Genomic DNA, 19,127 nt, shown 5'->3' with positions numbered 1-19,127 from the left:
GAGGGTTGGAGGGAGGGAGGGAGGGAAGGAAAGAGGGTGGGTGGGAGGGAAGGAAGGAAGGGAGGAAGGAAGGAAGGAAGGAGAGAGGGTGGTAGGGAAGGAAGGAAGGAAGGAAGGAAGGAAGGAAGGAAGGAAGGAAGGAAGGAAAGAGGGAGGGTCGTATGGAAGGAAGGAAGGAAGGAAGGAAGGAAGGAAGGAAGGAAGGAAGGAAGGAAGGAAGGGAGGGAGGAAGGAAGGAAGGAGGGTTGGAGGGAGGGAGGGAAGGAAAGAGGGTGGGTGGGAGGGAAGGAAGGAAGGGAGGAAGGAAGGAAGGAAGGAAGGAAGGAAGGAAGGAAGGAAGGAGAGAGGGTCGTAGGGAAGGAAGGAAGGAAGGAAGGAAGGAAGGAAGGAAGGAAGGAAGGAAAGAGGGAGGGTTGGAGGGAGGGAGGGAAGGAAAGAGGGTGGGTGGGAGGGAAGGAAGGAAGGAGAGCCGTAGGGAAGGAAGGAAGGAAGGAAGGAAGGAAGGAAGGAAGGAAGGAAGGAAGGAAGGAAGGAGGGTTGGAGGGAGGGAGGGAGGGAAGGAAAGAGGGTGGGTGGGAGGGAAGGAAGGAAGGGAGGAAGGAAGGAAGGAGAGAGGGTCGTAGGGAAGGAAGGAAGGAAGGAAGGAAGGAAGGAAGGAAGGAGAGAGGGAAGGAAGGAAGGAAGGAAGGAAGGAAGGAAGGAAGGAAGGAAGGAAGGAGAGAGGGTCGGAAGGAAAGAAGGAAGGAAGGAAGGAAGGAAGGAGAGAGGGTCGTAGGGAAGGAAGGAAGGAAGGAAGGAAGGAAGGAAGGAAGGAAGGAAGGAAGGAAGGAAGGACAGAGGGAGGGTTGGAGGGAGGGAGGGAGGGAGGGAGGGAGGGAGGGAGGGAAGGAAAGAGGGTGGGTGGGAGGGAAGGAAGGAAGGAAGGGAGGAAGGAAGGAAGGAAGGAAGGAAGGAAAGAGGGAGGGTCGTATGGAAGGAAGGAAGGAAGGAAGGAAGGAAGGAAGGAAGGAAGGAAGGAAGGAAGGAAGGAAAGAGGGAGGGTTGGAGGGAGGGAGGGAAGGAAAGAGGGTGGGTGGGAGGGAAGGAAGGAAGGAAGGAAGGAAGGAAGGAGGGAGAAAAGGAAGTGTTGTCGACCGCGTTTTAGGGGATCGGGCCCTTAAGGAGAGACCCAATCCGGTCCTGAGGGAACGGACCTTGGCGAAGCCAAAAGGAGAATATAAGCCGCAATACAACCTGAAGCCTGAAATGAAGAAGGTCCGCCAAGGGTGAAGGAAAATCCGCCAAGGAGTCTTTATTGAGCAATTCAGCTGAAAAGGACGCTAATAGCGATCATTCAATCTACTAGCGTAACATATGTTTCAAATAAAGCCATATTTATACAATGTTTCGGTCTGACAGCCCTTTGAATTTCCCGCCCCGCTCCCCCGCCCATCTGATCGCGGATAGGCTGAGAGGTTGAACGAGGCGGGCTTTCGTTTCCCGCCTTGCTCTGCTGGCCCAATGGGGGGCCGCTTTTTGCCCCCTCTCGGGCCAATCAGAGAGGAGGAGGCGGGAGCTATTGAAACAATGAGGTGACAGGACAGGAAATATCAGATTAATTCTGGCCCAGCCGATTTCTAAAGGAATTAATGGCACCCATCAAGGATGTCCGGGGTCCTGTCACGTTCACAGATATGCCTTGGGGTGTCAGGGGGAAGTAAAGAAGGGTGGTGATGAGCCGTCATTGACGGGCTCCACAGGGGTGCCTTCCTGAGGCGTCCTGGCCTGGGATATGACAATGTTTGCCTTGGGGGCGAGTCACCTTTAGGAATTTGGTGACTCAAGCCCTATATTGTCCATGCGATCGGAATGAGATTGGATTAAACTGTGGCAGATTATCTTTTTGTTTTTGGGAAGGGAGATCTGGATCATGGGGACTAGGGTTCACGTTGGGGTCATAATATTTCCCATTTGATTTCATGATTTGACAATTATATGGGATAGAATGAAAATTAAAATAAAGTTGGAACATAAACCCAGCTGGGAAAAACACATATTTTCCGGGGATCCCAAAGAGTATAAATACATATAGGCAGATAGGTAGATTTCAAGGAGGAAAGGGAGAATCCATAGAGGGGGGGGGGGGGTTACATTGCACAAAGGGGAACCATGGATGATATAAACAATTGAAAACATTTGATAAGAATGAGGTTTACAACATCTGGGGAACCCAATATGGAAAGTCATAGGAGTGGAGTTCAAGCAGCATGATTTCACAATTCATGAAGTTAGCCCAACGATTAGAAATTCATACAACAGTGGGTCATAAGGGTGTCCAGGTACATAGAATATGCAAATTCATGGATACATGAGGAAAAAGAGTTCATCTGTGATGGGAGGAATTCGTAGAGATGGCATGGGGAAGAGGCACATGTGGGTTGCAGTCTTTGGAAGTATAGGATTTCATAAGTCCAGGGGTAGGTCTGGGGAAGAGTGTTCTTCTCCTTCATAAAATCATGAAAGTATGAATGAAACGTGGAGGGCACCCGTCCGGGCACCCCCTGGCAGCTGCAGAGAGGGTGAGGGTTCTTGGAGAACTATGTTTCCCCAGCGAGAGAGCGATCCCCCCATCCCCAGTTCACAGAAAGGGGCTAGGGATCTCTTAAAACCATTCCGCGGGCCGCGGGGAGAGGAAAGTCCGGGATAAGGCAGCAGTTTGGCTTGAAAGGAGCAGTCGGTCCCGTTTGACAGTCAGCTGTTGAGGTGCCGAAAACTGGACCGATTCCGGTTCCGCTGGTTGTCTTCGAGTCAGGAGCCTTAGAAAGGGTTAGGACTAAAAGAGGAGCGTTCTAGGGGTAATTTTGATAGAGATATGAGCCGATTTGTATCGTCCGCCATATTAATCTATGGCGGAGAAACCTCAGCCGGAGTTAAAGGGACGGGAGAGAGAGAGAAATTGCATGCAAAGGAAGGAGTCAGAGAAAGATACAAAATAACCAGATAGAGAGTGTTATTGTTAAAATAAATGCTACTTTTATTGGGGGATTTTGTTACATAGTTCAGGGAAGGGGAAAGTGAAATAAAAAGATCTCTTAATAATAGTCTGCTGCGGTCCCGTTCCGTTCCTTTGGTGAGCGATCCGCGGAACTCTCCGCTGCGTTTTCAAATCAACTTGAAAGCCGGGGTGACGGTCATCAGAAGGAAGGAAGGAAGGAAGGAAGGAAGGAAGGAAGGAAGGAAGGAAGGAAGGAAGGAAGGAAGGAGAGAGGGAAGGAAGGAAGAAGAGAGGGTGGTAGGGAAGGAAGGAAGGAAGGAAAGAGGGAGGGTCGTATGGTAGGAAGGAAGGAAGGAAGGAAGGAAGGAAGGAAGGAAGGAAGGAAGGAAGGAAAGAGGGAGGGTTGGAGGGAGGGAGGGAAGGAAAGAGGGTGGGTGGGAGGGAAGGAAGGGAGGGAGGAAGGAAGGAAGGAAGGAAGGAAGGAAGGAAGGAAGGAAGGAAGGAAGGAAAGAGGGAGGGTTGGAGGGAGGGAGGGAAGGAAAGAGGGTGGGTGGGAGGGAAGGAAGGAAGGAAGGAAGGAAGGAAGGAAGGAAGGGAGGGGAGGGAGGGAGGGAGGAAGGAAGGAAGGAGAGAGGGTCGTAGGGAAGGAAGGAAGGAAGGAAGGAAGGAAGGAAGGAAGGAAGGAAGGAAAGAGAGAGGGTTGGAGGGAGGGAGGGAAAGAAAGAGGGTGGGTGGGAGGGAAGGAAGGAAGGGAGGGGAGGAAGGAGAGAGGGAAGGAAGGAAGGAAGGAAGGAAGGAAGGAAGGAAGGAAGGAGAGAGGGTCGTAGGGAAGGGAGGGAGGGAGGGAGGGAGGGAGGGAGGGAGGAAGGAAGGAAGGAAGGAAAGAGGGAGGGTTGGAGGGAGGGAGGGAGGGAAGGAAAGAGGGTGGGTGGGAGGGAAGGAAGGAAGGAAGGGAGGAAGGAAGGAAGGAGAGAGGGTGGTAGGGAAGGAAGGAAGGAAGGAAGGAGAGAGGGAAGGAAGGAAGGAAGGAAGGAAGGAAGGAAGGAAGGAAGGAAGGAAGGAAGGAAGGAAGGAAGGAAGGAAGGAGAGAGGGTCGGAAGGAAGGAAGGAAGGAAGGAAGGAAGGAAGGAAGGAAGGAAGGAAGGAAGGAAGGAGGAAGGAAGGAAGGATGGAAGGAAGGAAGGAAAGAGGGAGGGTTGGAGGGAGGGAGGGAGGGAGGGAGGGAGGGAGGGAGGGAGGGAAGGAAAGAGGGTGGGTGGGAGGGAAGGAAGGAAGGAAGGGAGGAAGGAAGGAAGAAGAGAGGGTGGTAGGGAAGGAAGGAAGGAAGGAAAGAGGGAGGGTCGTATGGTAGGAAGGAAGGAAGGAAGGAAGGAAGGAAGGAAGGAAGGAAGGAAGGAAGGAAGGAAGGAAGGAAGGAAGGAAGGAAAGAGGGAGGGTTGGAGGGAGGGAGGGAAGGAAAGAGTGTGGGTGGGAGGGAAGGGAGGAAGGGAGGAAGGAAGGAAGGAAGGAAGGAGAAAAGGAAGGAAGGAAGGAAGGAAGGAAGGAAGGAGAGAGGGAAGGAAGGAAGGAAGGAAGGAGAGAGGGTCGTAGGGAAGGGAGGGAGGGAGGGAGGGAGGGAGGGAGGGAGGAAGGAAGGAAGGAAGGAAGGAAGGAAGGAAGGAAGGAAGGAAAGAGGGAGGGTTGGAGGGAGGGAGGGAGGGAGGGAGGGAAGGAAAGAGGGTGGGTGGGAGGGAAGGAAGGAAGGGAGGGAGGAAGGAAGGAAGGAGAGAGGGTGGTAGGGAAGGAAGGAAGGAAGGAAGGAAAGAGGGAGGGTCGTATGGAAGGAAGGAAGGAAGGAAGGAAGGAAGGAAGGAAGGAGGGTTGGAGGGAGGGAGGGAAGGAACGAGGGTGGGTGGGTGGGAGGGAAGGAAGGAAGGCAGGAAGGAAGGAAGGAAGGAAGGAAGGAAGGAAGGAAGGAAGGAAGGAAGGAAGGAAGGAGAGAGGGTCGTAGGGAAGGAAGGAAGGAAGGAAAGAAAGAGGGAGGGTTGGAGGGAGGGAGGGAAGGAAAGGGGGTGGGTGGGAGGGAAGGAAGGAAGGGAGGAAGGAGGGAGAAAAGGAAGGAAGGAAGGAAGGAAGGAAGGAAGGAAGGAAGGAAGGAAGGAAGGAAGGAAGGAAGGAAGGAGAGAGGGAAGGAAGGAAGGAAGGAAGGAGAGAGGGTCGGAAGGAAGGAAGGAAGGAAGGAAGGAAGGAAGGAAGGAAGGAAGGAAGGAAGGAAGGAAGGAGAGAGGGAAGGAAGGAAGGAAGGAAGGAAGGAAGGAAGGAAGGAAGGAAGGAAGGAAGGAAGAAGGAAGGAAGGATGGAAGGAAGGAAGGAAAGAGAGAGGGTTGGAGGGAGGGAGGGAGGGAAGGAAAGAAGGTGGGTGGGAGGGAAGGAAGGAAGGAAAGGAGGAAGGAAGGAAGGAGAGAGGGTGGTAGGGAAGGAAGGAAGTAAGTAAGGAAGGAAGGAAGGAAGGAAGGAAAGAGGGAGGGTTGTATGGAAGGAAGGAAGGAAGGAAGGAAGGAAGGAAGGAAGGAAGGAAGGAAGGAAGGAAGGGAGGAAGAAAGGAAGGAAGGAAGGAAGGAAGGAAGGAAGGAAGGAAGGAAGGGAGGGAGGGAGGGAGGAAGGAAGGAAGGAAGGAGAGAGGGTCGTAGGGAAGGAAGGAAGGAAGGAAGGAAGGAAGGAAGGAAGGAAGGAAGGAAGGAAGGAAGGAAGGAAGGAAAGAGAGAGGGTTGGAGGGAGGGAGGGAAAGAAAGAGGGTGGGTGGGAGGGAAGGAAGGAAGGGAGGGAGGAAGGAAGGAAGGAAGGAAGGAAGGAAGGAAGGAAGGAAGGAAGGAAGGAAGGAAGGAAGGAAAGAAGGAAGGAAGGAAGGAAGGATGAACTCAGATCTTCGTATCATCCCACCAGCCCTATCTCCTCCTTGCCTCCTCCCTCCCTCCATACATACATACATCATGACATCATCCCGGTCCCTTGCCCACCCCTTGGAGAGGTGATCTCCATCTGGGCGACCCCTCGCCTCCCCATTGGCCAGGAGGATCTGTCCGTCATTCCCTCTAGTGGGCGGCCCCCCACGCTGCTTTCCCTCCCTCCCTCCCTCCTTCCCTCCTTCCCATCTCAGTCTGCCTCTTCAATCTGGCACTTCAGACAACCGAGCCTGACAGTGGACAGCAGCCAGGAGTTGGAGAAGCCCTCAGCCCGGCTCGGATCCCAGGAGAGGCGAAGCCAATCAAGGCGGGTGAGTGAGAGGGCTGGAGCCATTGGGTACCACTCATCCTTAGCCCAGGGATGTGGTTGCCGGGGGAGACGGGATGCAGGAAGAGGAAGAGGGAAGCAGCTAGGCGGAAAGTTTCCTCGCTTTCCTGTCCTCCTCTGGACTGACCTAATTCCTCATCCTGGAGTCCAACCTCATCCACTATGTCTACTAGACTTTTTGGTCCAATTTATTATGATGATGATGATGATTAATATTATTAGACCCATTCATCCCTTTGGGCTAGCACCGTTGTGCTGCACCACTACCACCTTCTTCCTCACGCCCCTGTCCGCATGGATAGAACAATCCAAAAAAAGCAGCAAAGGGAAAGAAGGAGTAGACATTCGTAGCTCTCCCTTTGCTAAAGCCCCATGCCTCTCACTTCCCTCCATCCCTTGGGGACAAAGATGGGAGTTCCAGCCTTAGTTATAAGGACACAACAAAAAACCACTCAGCCGTTGAAGTCAGAACCAGGCGGCAATGATTTGACTCCTGCCCTGATGCAAAAAGAAAGAGGCTGCATGGGTAAGTGCTAGTTGGGATAGTTTGCTGCCTGGCTGAAGCCTGGAAAGCTAGAACAAAAGCTCTCCTTGGGTGTCTCTGAGTCAATGCAGTTGGAGAAGCGGGGCTGGGAGCCAAAGTGTACAGGATCTGTGACTGCCCCTGAGGTAGACAGAAACTCTGGGACTTTAGACAACTAGAATGTTATCTTGCAATGCCGATATGCCAGGCAAAAACGTTGCTGTTTTGAAAGGCTACCGTTTGGACACACAAACATGGCTTTGTCACTAGTGTGTTTCATAGGCTTCAACATAATTGCTACTCTCTGCTTTCCTGACAAAATGCTTTAGAGTGAACTGAACGGCACCAAAAGGCACTGACGCACGTCTCCTGCCATCACATAGAAAGCCGTTGCATCCCTCCTGCAGTGTGTGTTTGGATGAGAAAAATAGTCAGCTGGACTCCTTTAATTTATGGTCCACGCTCAAAAGTATCAGGATAATAAAGGGAGGGAGGGAAGTGGCTTTCCAGATGTCTTTAGAATGCACTTCCTATCAGACTTAGGTAATAATAATAATAATAATAACTTTATTTTCCCAAAAAGATCAGACTAGCTTCCACTCGATCCTTGTTTCGTAAGGATCTGAAAACCTGGTGATTTAAACAGACCTTTGAGTAGAGCTCTCTTAGCCTTCCCGGCTATGCTCTCGCTTGGCACTTTACCCACCTCCTTGCCCACTCATGTACTGTAGCACCTGACACGCTTAGCACTTTATAGGGTGCCACTTTAACCACAGAACCGTTCTTACTGTATCTGGATTTATTGGTGGAGCTGTTGTTGTTAGGTTTTAATTCCTTGTTAACTGATTATATGTGCTATGTATTTATGTTCATGGGGTATTATGTTCTAATTGCTGTATGGTTTTAACCTGTTGTATGTTTGCTGTAGTATTGGTAACCGCCCTGAGTCCCTTGAGGATATAGGGCAGTATACAAATAAAGATTATTATTATTATTATTATTACTATTATTACTATTATACCCCGCCACCATCTCCCCAAAGGGACTTACATGCAGAACCAAGCCCAGAGCATACAACAATATTTACCAGCTAAAACATAGTTAAAAACATAATAACATACAACAGTCTAATTAAAACAGAAGGGTATAAAAACATCATAAAAGTATATCAAACCAACCTCATCAACCAGTAATCAGGAATATGGTGGGCATATTCAAACTAGAGAGGGCTGGGCATGGACTTGTGCAAAGCCAGTGGTGAGGATACTCCACATTATAGTTTGTCAGTGCTCATTCCTGCTCAAAGGCCTCTAGAGAGGAATAATAAAAAGTATGAAAGCTGTTCAAGCTTGGATAATCCAGCTATCTTTTTAAATCCCATTATCCATTTGTGCAGAACACAGCTGGGATAGCTAGGACCAGATTCAAAGTTGTATTGAAGCTCTCAGGAGAGCAGAAAGTTTTATCAAAGGAGTGTCCTTGGTTGCCAAGACTCTTTAGTCCACTCACTAAGGGAGAATGTGCGCTGGATGGAAGCCAGCCACTCTTTCCATAGATGCCTAGTAGTTAGGGAAGGCATAAGCCATTTTGCTTTGTTTGTATAAGCTATTGTTTTACCTATATATATTGTTTTGTATTGTCTTTTATATAATGTTGTGAGCCACTTTAGGTCTCGTTTAGGGAGAAAAGTGGGAAATAAAAAAAGATGATGATGATTATTATTATTATTATTATGACACAAAGATATAGTATGACACAGCAAACGAGATCTATATGCTGGATTTCGTATCAAAAAATCACAAGTTGAACACTTCCCAAGTGTTTAGGACTGTGTGATGTATTTTCGGATGATGTGTGCAAAACCCAGTAAGGTGACCTTTTGCAGTTTATTGTTTCCAAATGCCGGCTGAGATCTTTTGGCATGGCACCCAGTTTATTATTATTATTATTTGAAACACAACAGATGAGTCCACTGCAGACACTCTGCTGGCTGTTGTACTGGATCACACATCGGACACTTCCCAAGTGTCTAGGGCTGTGTGATGTATCGGCGAATAATGCGTACAGATCCCAGTAAGGTGGCCTTCTGCAGCTGGCAGATGGTAATTTTATCAGCGCCAATTGTGTTCAAATGCAGGCCAAGGTCTTTAGGCACTACACCCAGTGTGCCAATCACCACTGGGACCACCTTGACTGGCTTGTGCCACAATCTTTGCTATTCGATCTTTAAATCCTTATATCGTGCCAGCTTTTCTAGTTGTTTCTCCTCAATCCTGCTGTCACCTGGGATTGCAACATTGACAATCCATACTTTGTTTTTTAACACAATCGTTAGGTCAGGAGTATTGTGCTCCAACACTCTGCCTGTCTGAATTTGGAAGTCCCTGAGTAGCTTGACATGTTGTTGTTGTTGTTGTTGTTGTTGTTGTTGTTGTTGTTGTTGTTGTTGTTGTTATTGCTGCCTGAGGCAGAGGGGAAAATCATGCCACCCCTCTCCCTTACCCTGTATGAAAACCAGTGTTGTTTTGGCATTAGACAAAATTATGCAAAATAAATATGTACCCAAAGGTGTTTTTTAAAAACCACAGGTGTATAGATAGGTAGGTTAGGTAGATAAGATAACAATTATTTGCTGCCCATTGATGACCCCCAGATCTTGCCACCTAAGGCAACTTCCTCACCCTTGCTAATGATGGAGCTTGCTCTGCTAGTCTTTGTCCATTAATTGGCCGACCACCACCAATAGCATCATTTGGTCTTTGCCTGCTTTCTTTGCTTCATCCATTAATTATACCGTAGACATTTCGTAAAAGGATGGAACATTAATTCTACACCATGAAAATGCTGCTCAGGGCATGAAGGGCAAAGACAGTCCTCTGCTAAAGGCCAACTTCTTCATAGCAATTGACCTCCAGGGACATGTGCCTATGTGTGTGCGTGTGTGTGTGGCTTGTGGTGTCTGTAGGTGAGGCCAATGTCATCATTTTTTTGGAAATTGCCTGGGGTATGTGTGAGAGCCAGAGCCATCTATGTGACACGGCAGGCAGCTAAACTGGGGTGTCAGGAATGATTTGGCAAGTTGTTGGGCTCAATTTCTTCTCCTATTTGTTTACTGTAAGGGGTTAGTTGAGGTACTTGAGGTATGGCTGGCTTTAGGTATCCAAATAAATTCACTTGGAAAATTAGAGCTGCCCAGAAGAAATATGAACTTCTGACCCCTGCCTTGCCATATTGCACTCTAGAGCTTCCTTCCCCATGCATAAGTCCCTTTACAAGCTAATACAAGCAGACCCCAATTACAAACATATGACTTACAAACGACTTATAGTTAAGAACGGGGGTGAGACAACAGGAAGTGAGAGGAATATACCCCTCGGAAGGAAAATTCACTCCTGGAAGAGTTATCAATGGGGAAAGGTGTCTCCACTGAAGCTTTTTCAGCTATTCTTGTTTCCACAGCAAACCTTTTTTTTCAAAATCCAATTGTCACTGAGACAGAAAGTGAGGTGAAATCTTCTGAACAGGGTCACAGACAGCAAAACAAACACCACAGGGGTGTTAACATGGGGACTGCCTGTAGTAGGATCCCTTAACACAGCACTCCTAACTTCATTCCTTCCCTGAGTCCCATCAACTCTCTGGGAAACCCTATGGGAGGAGACCCAGTCCTGTGGGATGGGGTGGAGAAGACCTTGGATTTGAGTCTTAACTTTCAATGAGTTATACAAGGCACCAAAAATCACCCTCCTTTAATAGATTCAGCACGTTGGAAAGCTCCTTTACAGTTCGTAGCATCCTTAAAGGTAAAGGTAAAGGTTTTCCCCTGACATTAAGTCTACTCATGTCCGACTCTGGGGGGTGGTGCTCATCTCCATTTCTAAGCCGAAGAGTCGGCATTGTCTGTAGATACCTCCAAGGCCACGTGAAAGGCATGACTGCATGGAGTGCTGTTACCTTCCCACTGGAGCAGTACCTATTGATCTACTCACATTTGCATGTTTTCGAACTGCTAAGTTTGCAGAAGCTGGGGCTAACCACGGGAGCTCACCCCACTCCTCAGATTCAAACTACTGACCTTTCAGTCAGCAAGTTCAGAAGCTCAGTGGTTTAATCCACTGTGCCACCAGGGACTCCTTAAAGGTAAAGGTTTTCCCCTGATGTTAAGTCCAGTCATGTCTGACTCTGGGGGTTGGTGCTCATCTCCATTTCTAAGCCAAAGAGCCGGCGTTGTCCGTAGACACCTCCAAGGTCATGTGGCCGGCATGACTGCATGGAGCGCCGTTACCTTCCCGCCAGAGCGGTACCTATTGATCTACTCACATTGGCATGTTTTCAAACTGCTAGGTTGGCAGGAGCTGGAGCTAACAGTGGCCACTCACGCCACTCCTGGGGTTTGAACCTGGGACCTTTCAGTCTCCAGCTCAGTGGTTTAATCCGCTGCGCCACCAGGGGCTCCTTACTGCCCCATTAATTTCAAAGCCACTAGCTACCCTTTATGAGTTTTCTTTAATAGTGCATCCAATACCTCTCCTCTGGGTTTGTCAAATTTTCCATGATGTCCCCCTTTTTCATCTCCCTGCTTCTAAAATGACAGAGCTCCCCTTTGGATAATTTATGGAATGTCTCCACGAATACATCCGCACACAACAAGCAACACATAAACTTTCATAGGATGTTTATGTTTGTCCGATAAGAGAACCCCAAATGATTACTAAAACATCAGGAAGGAAAGAAGGTGGTAAGAGAGGATCCAGGCAGGACGTAATCTTGAAATCCAAACACAAGAAGGGAAAAAGTTGAAAGGACTCAGTAGCTTTCCTGCCAGAGCCATGTGGAGCGATGCTTTGGTGGAGGAAAGGTTTAACACTGAAATGTATAGAAAGGGCGATCAATGCTCCCTGGGGCCACCTAGGGGTCAATGAGAGGGAATCAATTTGGGTACCAAATACCGGAGTTAAAAGGGGGCACAAAAGAGTCCTCCCCTGCTATACAAAAAAGTCCTTGTGACTAGAGACACATTGGAGAAGCATTGAACGAGGAAGGGTTTGTATAAAATTATCTTGACTCACTGCAGAGCAACATATTTCTCAAGGTGCCCTCCGTTGCCAATAGTTCTTTGATGATGACTGCTAATTGCTCCTGAAAACAATGTAGCAATGTAACTCTTCATCTACTGTTATAATGCATTGATTCCTCTCTCTACAGAAGGGAGCCCATTGATCCTCTCCCTCAGTTATCCACAGTGATTTTCTTTCTGTACTGTGCCATTTATATCCATTTATTATAATACTTGTCACTTGCTGTTCCAGGCCAAGTGCTCACAACAATGAATGTAAGGGTCCTTTTTTTAAAAGGACACCACCCACAGTATAATAGCTTAAAAAAAAAAACACAGCACACAACTCAAAGATCAAGCAGCCAAGCAACTGCCTCAGAAAATAAGAACCTTGGATTTGCAGCCAAAGGCACAAATAATAAGTGATAGGTAAAAAGCTAAGCCAGCCCTACCATTAGACAAAAAGTCAAGTGGCTGCTTTATGCAGGAGAACCTGTGGCAACAGGAGTGACAGCAATACGACACTGAAGAACAGCTGTACCATTTTTTATTTTTGTTTTATAGAAATATTTAAATTGTTTTAATTCTGTTGTCAGTGTATTACTATTTTAATCTCAACACTTGCATGATATCCACCAGGGTTTGGTTCCAAGCTCTGAATATTCAAGTCCCATTATGTAAACTCATATGACTTTGTAAACTTTGGTTGGCTCCTGTAAATCAATGTGGATGTTTTATGCTTAGGTTTTATGTCATTATACAATTTTGTTTGCTTATATCTAATTTATTGATGTTAGGTTCTAATTTTACGTTTACATGTGGGGTTATTCTGCACTATTTTGTCAGGATGTGTTAGCTTTATTAAGGCATTGAATGTTTACCTTTTTGTATGTTGGAATCCACCCTGAGTCCCCCTGAATATAAAAAAATATTATTGATACAAAGACACAGCATGACCAAGCAAACGAGATATATATGCTGGATTTCATATTAAAAAATCACAAGTCGAACACTTCCCAAGTGTTTAGGACTGTGTAATGTATTTTCGGATGGTGCGTGCAGATCCCAGTAAGGTGGCCTTTTGCAGTTGACAGATCGTGATTTTGTCAATGTTTATTGTTTCCAAATGCCAGCTGAGATCTTTTGGCACAGCACCCAGTGCACCCAGTACCACTGGGACCACCTGTACTGGTTTATGCCAGAGCCTTTTCAGTTCGATTTTGAGGTCCTGATAACGGCTGAGTTTTTCCTGTTGTTTTTCGTCAGTTTGACTGTCACCTGGTATGGCGACATCAATAATCCAAACTTTTTTCTTTTCCACAACCGTGATGTCTGGCATGCTGTGTTCTAAAACTTTGTTAGTCTGGATTTGAAAGTCCCACAGTATTTTTGCGTGTTCATTTTCCACTACCTTTGAAGGTTTGTGATCCCACCAGTTTTTGTGGCATAAATTCCAATGAATCCTTTGGGCCACATAGTTGTGGCTCTGTTTGTAGTCCATCTGTGCGATCTTATTATTATTATTATTATTATTATTATTATATTTTACTGTAATTTTATGTCTTCCATTACTCCCCTTGAATATTATATGTAGTATTTCTGTAAATCCCCCCAGCCCATAAAAGCTCCCAAGTTGATCAATAAATAAACAATGCAATATAAAAAATCTTTAAAACACATTAAAATACTCATTTAAAAATCCCAAAAGCAGTCTAAAAACAATCTTAGACTACAGTTGTAGAACAGCAATTTGCAAATATTGAATGCTATTCAGAACATCACTGCTTTGGCTGCCCATCAGAAACTTAAAAGAGATCTAACTTCCTTAGGAAGGGAGTTCTTAAGTCGAGGCACTGCTACAGTCAAGCTACATGTCCCAACAACCTATCTTTACAAGATATTGGGACATGAAAAGGGGCTTCCTTTGAAGATCTCAAATTTGTGGAGGTCCAATATGGGAAGAGGTGATCTTCCAGATATGCTGGTTCAATTCAATACCAGAACCTTGAGTTGAGCTGAGAAGCAGATTGGAAGCCAGTGTATTTCTTGCAAGACCAATGGGATATGATAAATTAAATAAAAGGAGGGAGCAGAAGAGTAAGCTATTAGTGAGTGTCAGACAAACTGTTCTCAACCTCCCTCTCCGCAAGCAGCCCTGGCTTCTCTCCAGCATGGTGGCCTATCCTATCCCAGCACTGATATCTGGCACTGCTGTTGAGATTCAGTTATTGCTCAGGGTATCCCATATACATGGAATAGCGGAGTGACAGTGTTTTATCCACTTTGACTCAGACAGACATGTGTCTTGGGCAAACCCTAGGTTATAGGAGACCCTGGACTAAAGCACTTGTGTTCCTTCGTTGTCATTCTCAAAGATGTGTGTACAGTATGCAAACAATGAAAGACTGTATATTAAGTATTTTTCCATTACGTACCCCAGCTGTTCCAAACACAACCCAAAATACAGGCCAAATATAGGGAGAGCACTTGCAGTGTTTCAAGAAAAGGTCTCGCCTAAAGGCATTGGCTTAGCCTTGCCGTGACGTGGTCACTGTGCTGAGTCAAACTCATTGAGACAGAATCTGACCCTTGGCAAACCATAACACAAGGGTGGACAAGCTGAACCTCTCCTGTCGTAACCAGACTACATTCCCATCACCAGACTGGCACATGGGGAGGGATGCTGGGAATCATTATTCAGATAAATCTGCAGGGCTGCATTTCGGCTTTCCTTGCTTTAAGAGCTCACTGAGAATGGGGGAGATACATGGGGTGTTGCTATAAGCAGGTAAAAAAATGGAGCAATTCCCCTCCAAATAAGAATTATGCCTCCCAATATTATAGGACTGAAGAGAGAAAATCATCTGCACACCTAGAACTCTCATATTTGCTGTGTTTTCGTTCCTTTGGTAACTCTACCTGCTCCTTTTCTTTCTCTGGATGTCTAAACTCTATTTCTAAACACTATTTTAAGTTACTGTAATGCTGTAAATTTGAGGAGTGAATAAACATTTCATTCGGGGGGCAGAATTCTTATTTGAGGAGCCAATGCCTTCATTTCCTCCACTTTAGCTGCAGGAAACAGTTGGACTTCCTTGAAATTGATGTTCCGAAGCAAATGGCCATAGTACGAATGTGATTTTGCTTGACCTAAGGGCATTCTTTTGTTGATGGATGGGTCATCAGAGACAGCTAGATCATCATAATGATAACCAGTAAAATTTTCCCACAGTCTCTAAGGTCTTTATCGCACAAGGCTGATAAAATGCAATTACAACAGAGTAGAACTTACCACACAATTTCGCACCTCTCTTGTACTTGCATTGTGCTTGAATCACGATTGGATAATCTGCTTTCATTGATGGGTAAAACCCAACATTATATCCAATAGCACTGTTCTGCCATCACTGCAGCATTCTGCTACAGGCCCAATATTGCAAAGCAGATTGTCAAAACGGTGTGATTGTTCAGTTACGACAAAATAAGAGGGAGAGGGAAAATTGTTAAAACACATCATTCATATGCTTTGCAGGGCAAACAGTGGTCAGAAGTAAAGCTGTGTGAAAATTGGCATAGCAAAGTGCTAGCATTGCCTAATTGTGGCAAGGTGTAAAAGTGATCAATTAATGGTATGTTTTCTTTTTCTTGAAAAACCTGACCGCAATAAGACAACAGGCTGGTGTGATAAAGTGCTAAGTTTGCGTGTTCATAAAATATTGAACCTTGAATTTAAATAGTATGTTGAAAAGGAAAGGAAGCCAATCTTTCACTTTAGATGCAAACATCCTTAAACTAAATCCAGCAGGAAGGGATATGATGTCGTGGTGCTGGGACCTGACCCTATAAGCCATTAATAGAATAGCATTGGAACTCTTAAAGAAATCTACATTTCCAGTAGCATTGTCCTGAACTGCAAATGCCCTACTTTTAAAAAGAAAATGTTTGGTTACATTGTTTAATTCCAATAATTCACTTATTGGATTAGTCTTTTGAGTAGTCTTTTACCCCTTGGTACATTCAATGCTTGACTCTTTCCCCCCCTTTTACCCTGTTGTTCTTTTCACAGCTTTATTGCTTTAATTTGCTCTAATTGATTGTTGCTAATTGCTTTAGGTTCTTCTAAGAAAAGATGGAGTTCAAATAATTCTTGAAATAAATAGGATACTGAGAGGGAAAGAAAGAGCACCACACACACATTCAGATGCAGTCTTCACCAACAAATTTCTGGAAATCACATGTTCTGGTTGCCAGCTGACTACACTCCACACATCTTTACGTATTACAGTAGAGTCTCACTTATCCAAGACCCGCTTATCCAAAGTTCTGGATTATCCAAGGCATTGGAGCCCCCAGATGGCGTAGTGGACTAAGTGACTTGAAGGTTGGGTTGCTGACCTGAAAGCTGCCAGGTTCGAATCCCACCTGGGGAGAGTGTGGATGAGCTCCCTCTATCAGCTCCAGCTCCATGCGGGGACATGAGAGAAGCCTCCCACAAGGATGGTAAAAACATCAAAAAAACCATCCGGGCGTCCCCTGGGCAACGTCCTTGCAGACGGCCAATTCTCTCACTCCAGAAGCAACCCCGGTTGCTCCTGACACGAAAAAAAAATCCAAGGCATTTTTGTAGTCAATGTTTTCAATATATCATGATATTTTGGTCCTAAATTCATAAATACAGTAATTACAACATAATATTACTGCGTATTGAACTACTTTTTCTGTCAAATTTGTTGTATAACATGATGTTTTGGTGCTTAATTTGTAAAATCATAACCTAATTTGATGTTTAATAGGCTTTTCCTTAATCCCTCCTTATTATCCAAGATATTCGCTTATCCAAGGTTCTGCCGGCCCATTTAGCTTGGATAAGTGAGACTCTACTGCATTTAAAAGTTATTTTATCCTGCTTCTCAGCCCAAAAGTCTCCCAAGGAGGTTTACACCCCATTAAAGGTAAAGCTTTTCCCCTGACATTAAGTCTAGTCGTGTCTGACTTTGGCGGTTGGTGCTCATCTCCATTTCTAAGCCGAAGAGCCGGTGTTGTCCGTAGACACCTCCAAGGTCATGTGGCCAGCATGACTGTATGGAGCGCCATTACCTTCCTGCCAGAGCGGTACCTATTCATCTACTCACATTTGCATGTTTTCGAACTGCTAGGTTGGCAGGAGCTCACCCAACTCCCCCGATTTGAACCGCCGACCTTTCAGCCGGCAAGTTCAACAGCCCAGCAGTTTAACTCGCAGCACTACCCAATTATTTACCTTTAAAAGGTCGGTGTCTAATTTACAAACTTGCACATAAAAAAGAAAAAAAAAGCCGAGGGGGGGGGGGGGGGGGAGAGAGAAGTCATGGCACCAAAAGAGAAAGGGAAGAAAGAGGAAATGTTAAAATTCAGCCATATACAATCCAGATTATCTGCTTTGAATTAGATTATATTAATCTACACTACCATATAATCCAGTTCAAAGGAGACAATCTGGATTTTATATGGGTTTGCAGATAGGGCCTCAGATATATTTGTAGTTCTCACTATGAGTAGGTGGAATCTCTGGTTAATCAATTACCCTATCTTGCTTTGTGAAGACTGTAGGATGATAGAGCTGTCATCCTTCAGGGTTTTCGGCTTCTACAGGCTGAATCTCTGAGTGGGAATACTGTATATACTTCTGAAATGCACCAGCACGGACAAGCATGCAAAGGACTCCCAAGACACCAAGGCAAAAGGAGGAAGTCTGTTGTCTGCCAGATGTTTTTCAGCTGCATCTCCCACCAGCCCTAGTCGACAGAGCCAATGTGAGGAATGCTGGGAGTTCCAGTTGAATAACCATATGGACAGCTGCATCGTTTCCCCTTCTCTCCCATTTTGTGCAGCACAAAGCCCGCAATTTCCACACAATGGAGCTGTTGCTGTCTCTTTTGAACTATTGATGGCTCATTGTGTTGTAACAATCATGTCGCTCCAGCAAGAACAAACACTGTCCTCGCTTTTATGTCCCCCGGGGAGAGGTGGGTGCAGAATAAACAGAAACAGCAGCCAGCAGGCGCCGAAGGTAACTCTTATTTTGAAAACAGAGATGTTACAAATGTGTCCCTGTTTTCACCTGCGAGATGACAGGGGAGTTGACGTCCTGAGACAGCCAAGCCTTGGATCAGAGTATGATCGTACTCAGAAGTAGCTGTAATCTTAGGAGAATTTCTGAGAGGAAAGGTGGGAGGGAAGGAGGGGAGGATTCTGTTCCCTGAAGCAAGGCAATAGCATATCTGTTATTGGTGGCACAGTGTGTTAAAGCGCTGAGCTGCTGAACTTGCGGACCAAAAGGTCCCAGGTTCAAATTCCAGGAGCGGAGTGAGCGCCCACTGTTAGCCCCAGCTCCTGCCAACCTAGCAGTTCGAAAACATGCCAATGTGAGTAAATCAATAGGTACCGCTCCGGCAGGAAGGTAACAACGCTCCATGCAGTCATGCCGGCCACATGACCTTGGAGGTGTCTACGGACAACGCCGCCTCTTCGGCTTAGAAATGGAGATGGAGATGAGCACCAACCCCCAGAGTCGGTCACGACTGGACTTAAAGTCAGGGGAAAACCTTTACCTAATTGGCCACATAGAATCATATGTAAGTCAACCTCATGTATAAGCCAAGGGCTTGTTTGGAGACCAAATTTATGGAGTTTTACGTGACCCATGGAAACTTGAAGTCATTCCAAGGAAAGAGGAAAGCTTAAATTGTTGCCTCAGGGTGCAAGCAACTATATTCCTGCCCAGGCATTTAAAAAAAAATGTAAGTATTCACACAGCAGAGAGAGTAAAGGGGGTCATTGTTTCTTTTAGGTTTTCATGGGACGAACTAAGCTTTTCCCCTTTGTTATTCCACTGAAGCAGTTGTTCTCAACCTGTGGGCCGTGGCCCAGCAGTGGGCTGTGAGAACAAAAATCTGGTCCGCGAGCCTCCTTCCTCTTTATTTATTTATTTATTTATTTATTTATTTATTTATTTATTTTCGCTCATTTCCGCAGAGCTGAACATTGCATTGGATAGACCACATCAGCCCTAGATTATTAAATATGGTTTTCTGTGGGTGAACAGATGGCGACTGCTGGAATTGCATATGTTCTGTATCCGAAACTAGAACTCATGTGGCCTGTCCAATGTAGTTTTCTGAATCAGCACCCCAAATAGCCAAACTGAATCTAAAGTTGACCAAAAACCGATTCCTGACCCTTTTTAGTACTAATGTTGGAGAGTGGGCCCTGGTCAAAGTGGGCCCTGGTCAAAAAAAGGTTGGGAACCACTACACTAAATGAAG

At 46.1% G+C, this 19,127-nt stretch overlaps 2 protein-coding genes across 3 annotated transcripts in view; both read left to right on the top strand.

The window, feature by feature from the left end:
• LOC134296528 (uncharacterized) overlaps positions 1–19,127 on the top strand; it is a 334,978-nt gene that overhangs the window by 54,465 nt on the left and 261,386 nt on the right. The window lies entirely within an intron of this gene.
• LOC100562669 (leucine-rich repeat neuronal protein 1) overlaps positions 5,884–19,127 on the top strand; it is a 46,895-nt gene continuing 33,651 nt past the window's right edge. Inside the window, exon 1 of one of the 2 annotated variants that reach the window (XM_008103550.3) lies at positions 5,884–6,227. The gene's annotated coding sequence lies outside the window, so the exon portion shown is untranslated. Of the gene's footprint in view, positions 6,228–6,313; positions 6,771–19,127 lie in introns of those variants that run through there. The other variant, XM_062971681.1, reaches the window with a different exon arrangement.

The sequence above is a fragment of the Anolis carolinensis genome, chromosome 2, assembly GCF_035594765.1.
Source record: "Anolis carolinensis isolate JA03-04 chromosome 2, rAnoCar3.1.pri, whole genome shotgun sequence".
Taxonomy (NCBI): domain Eukaryota; kingdom Metazoa; phylum Chordata; class Lepidosauria; order Squamata; family Dactyloidae; genus Anolis; species Anolis carolinensis.
This window is presented reverse-complemented; position numbering and strand designations above follow the sequence as displayed.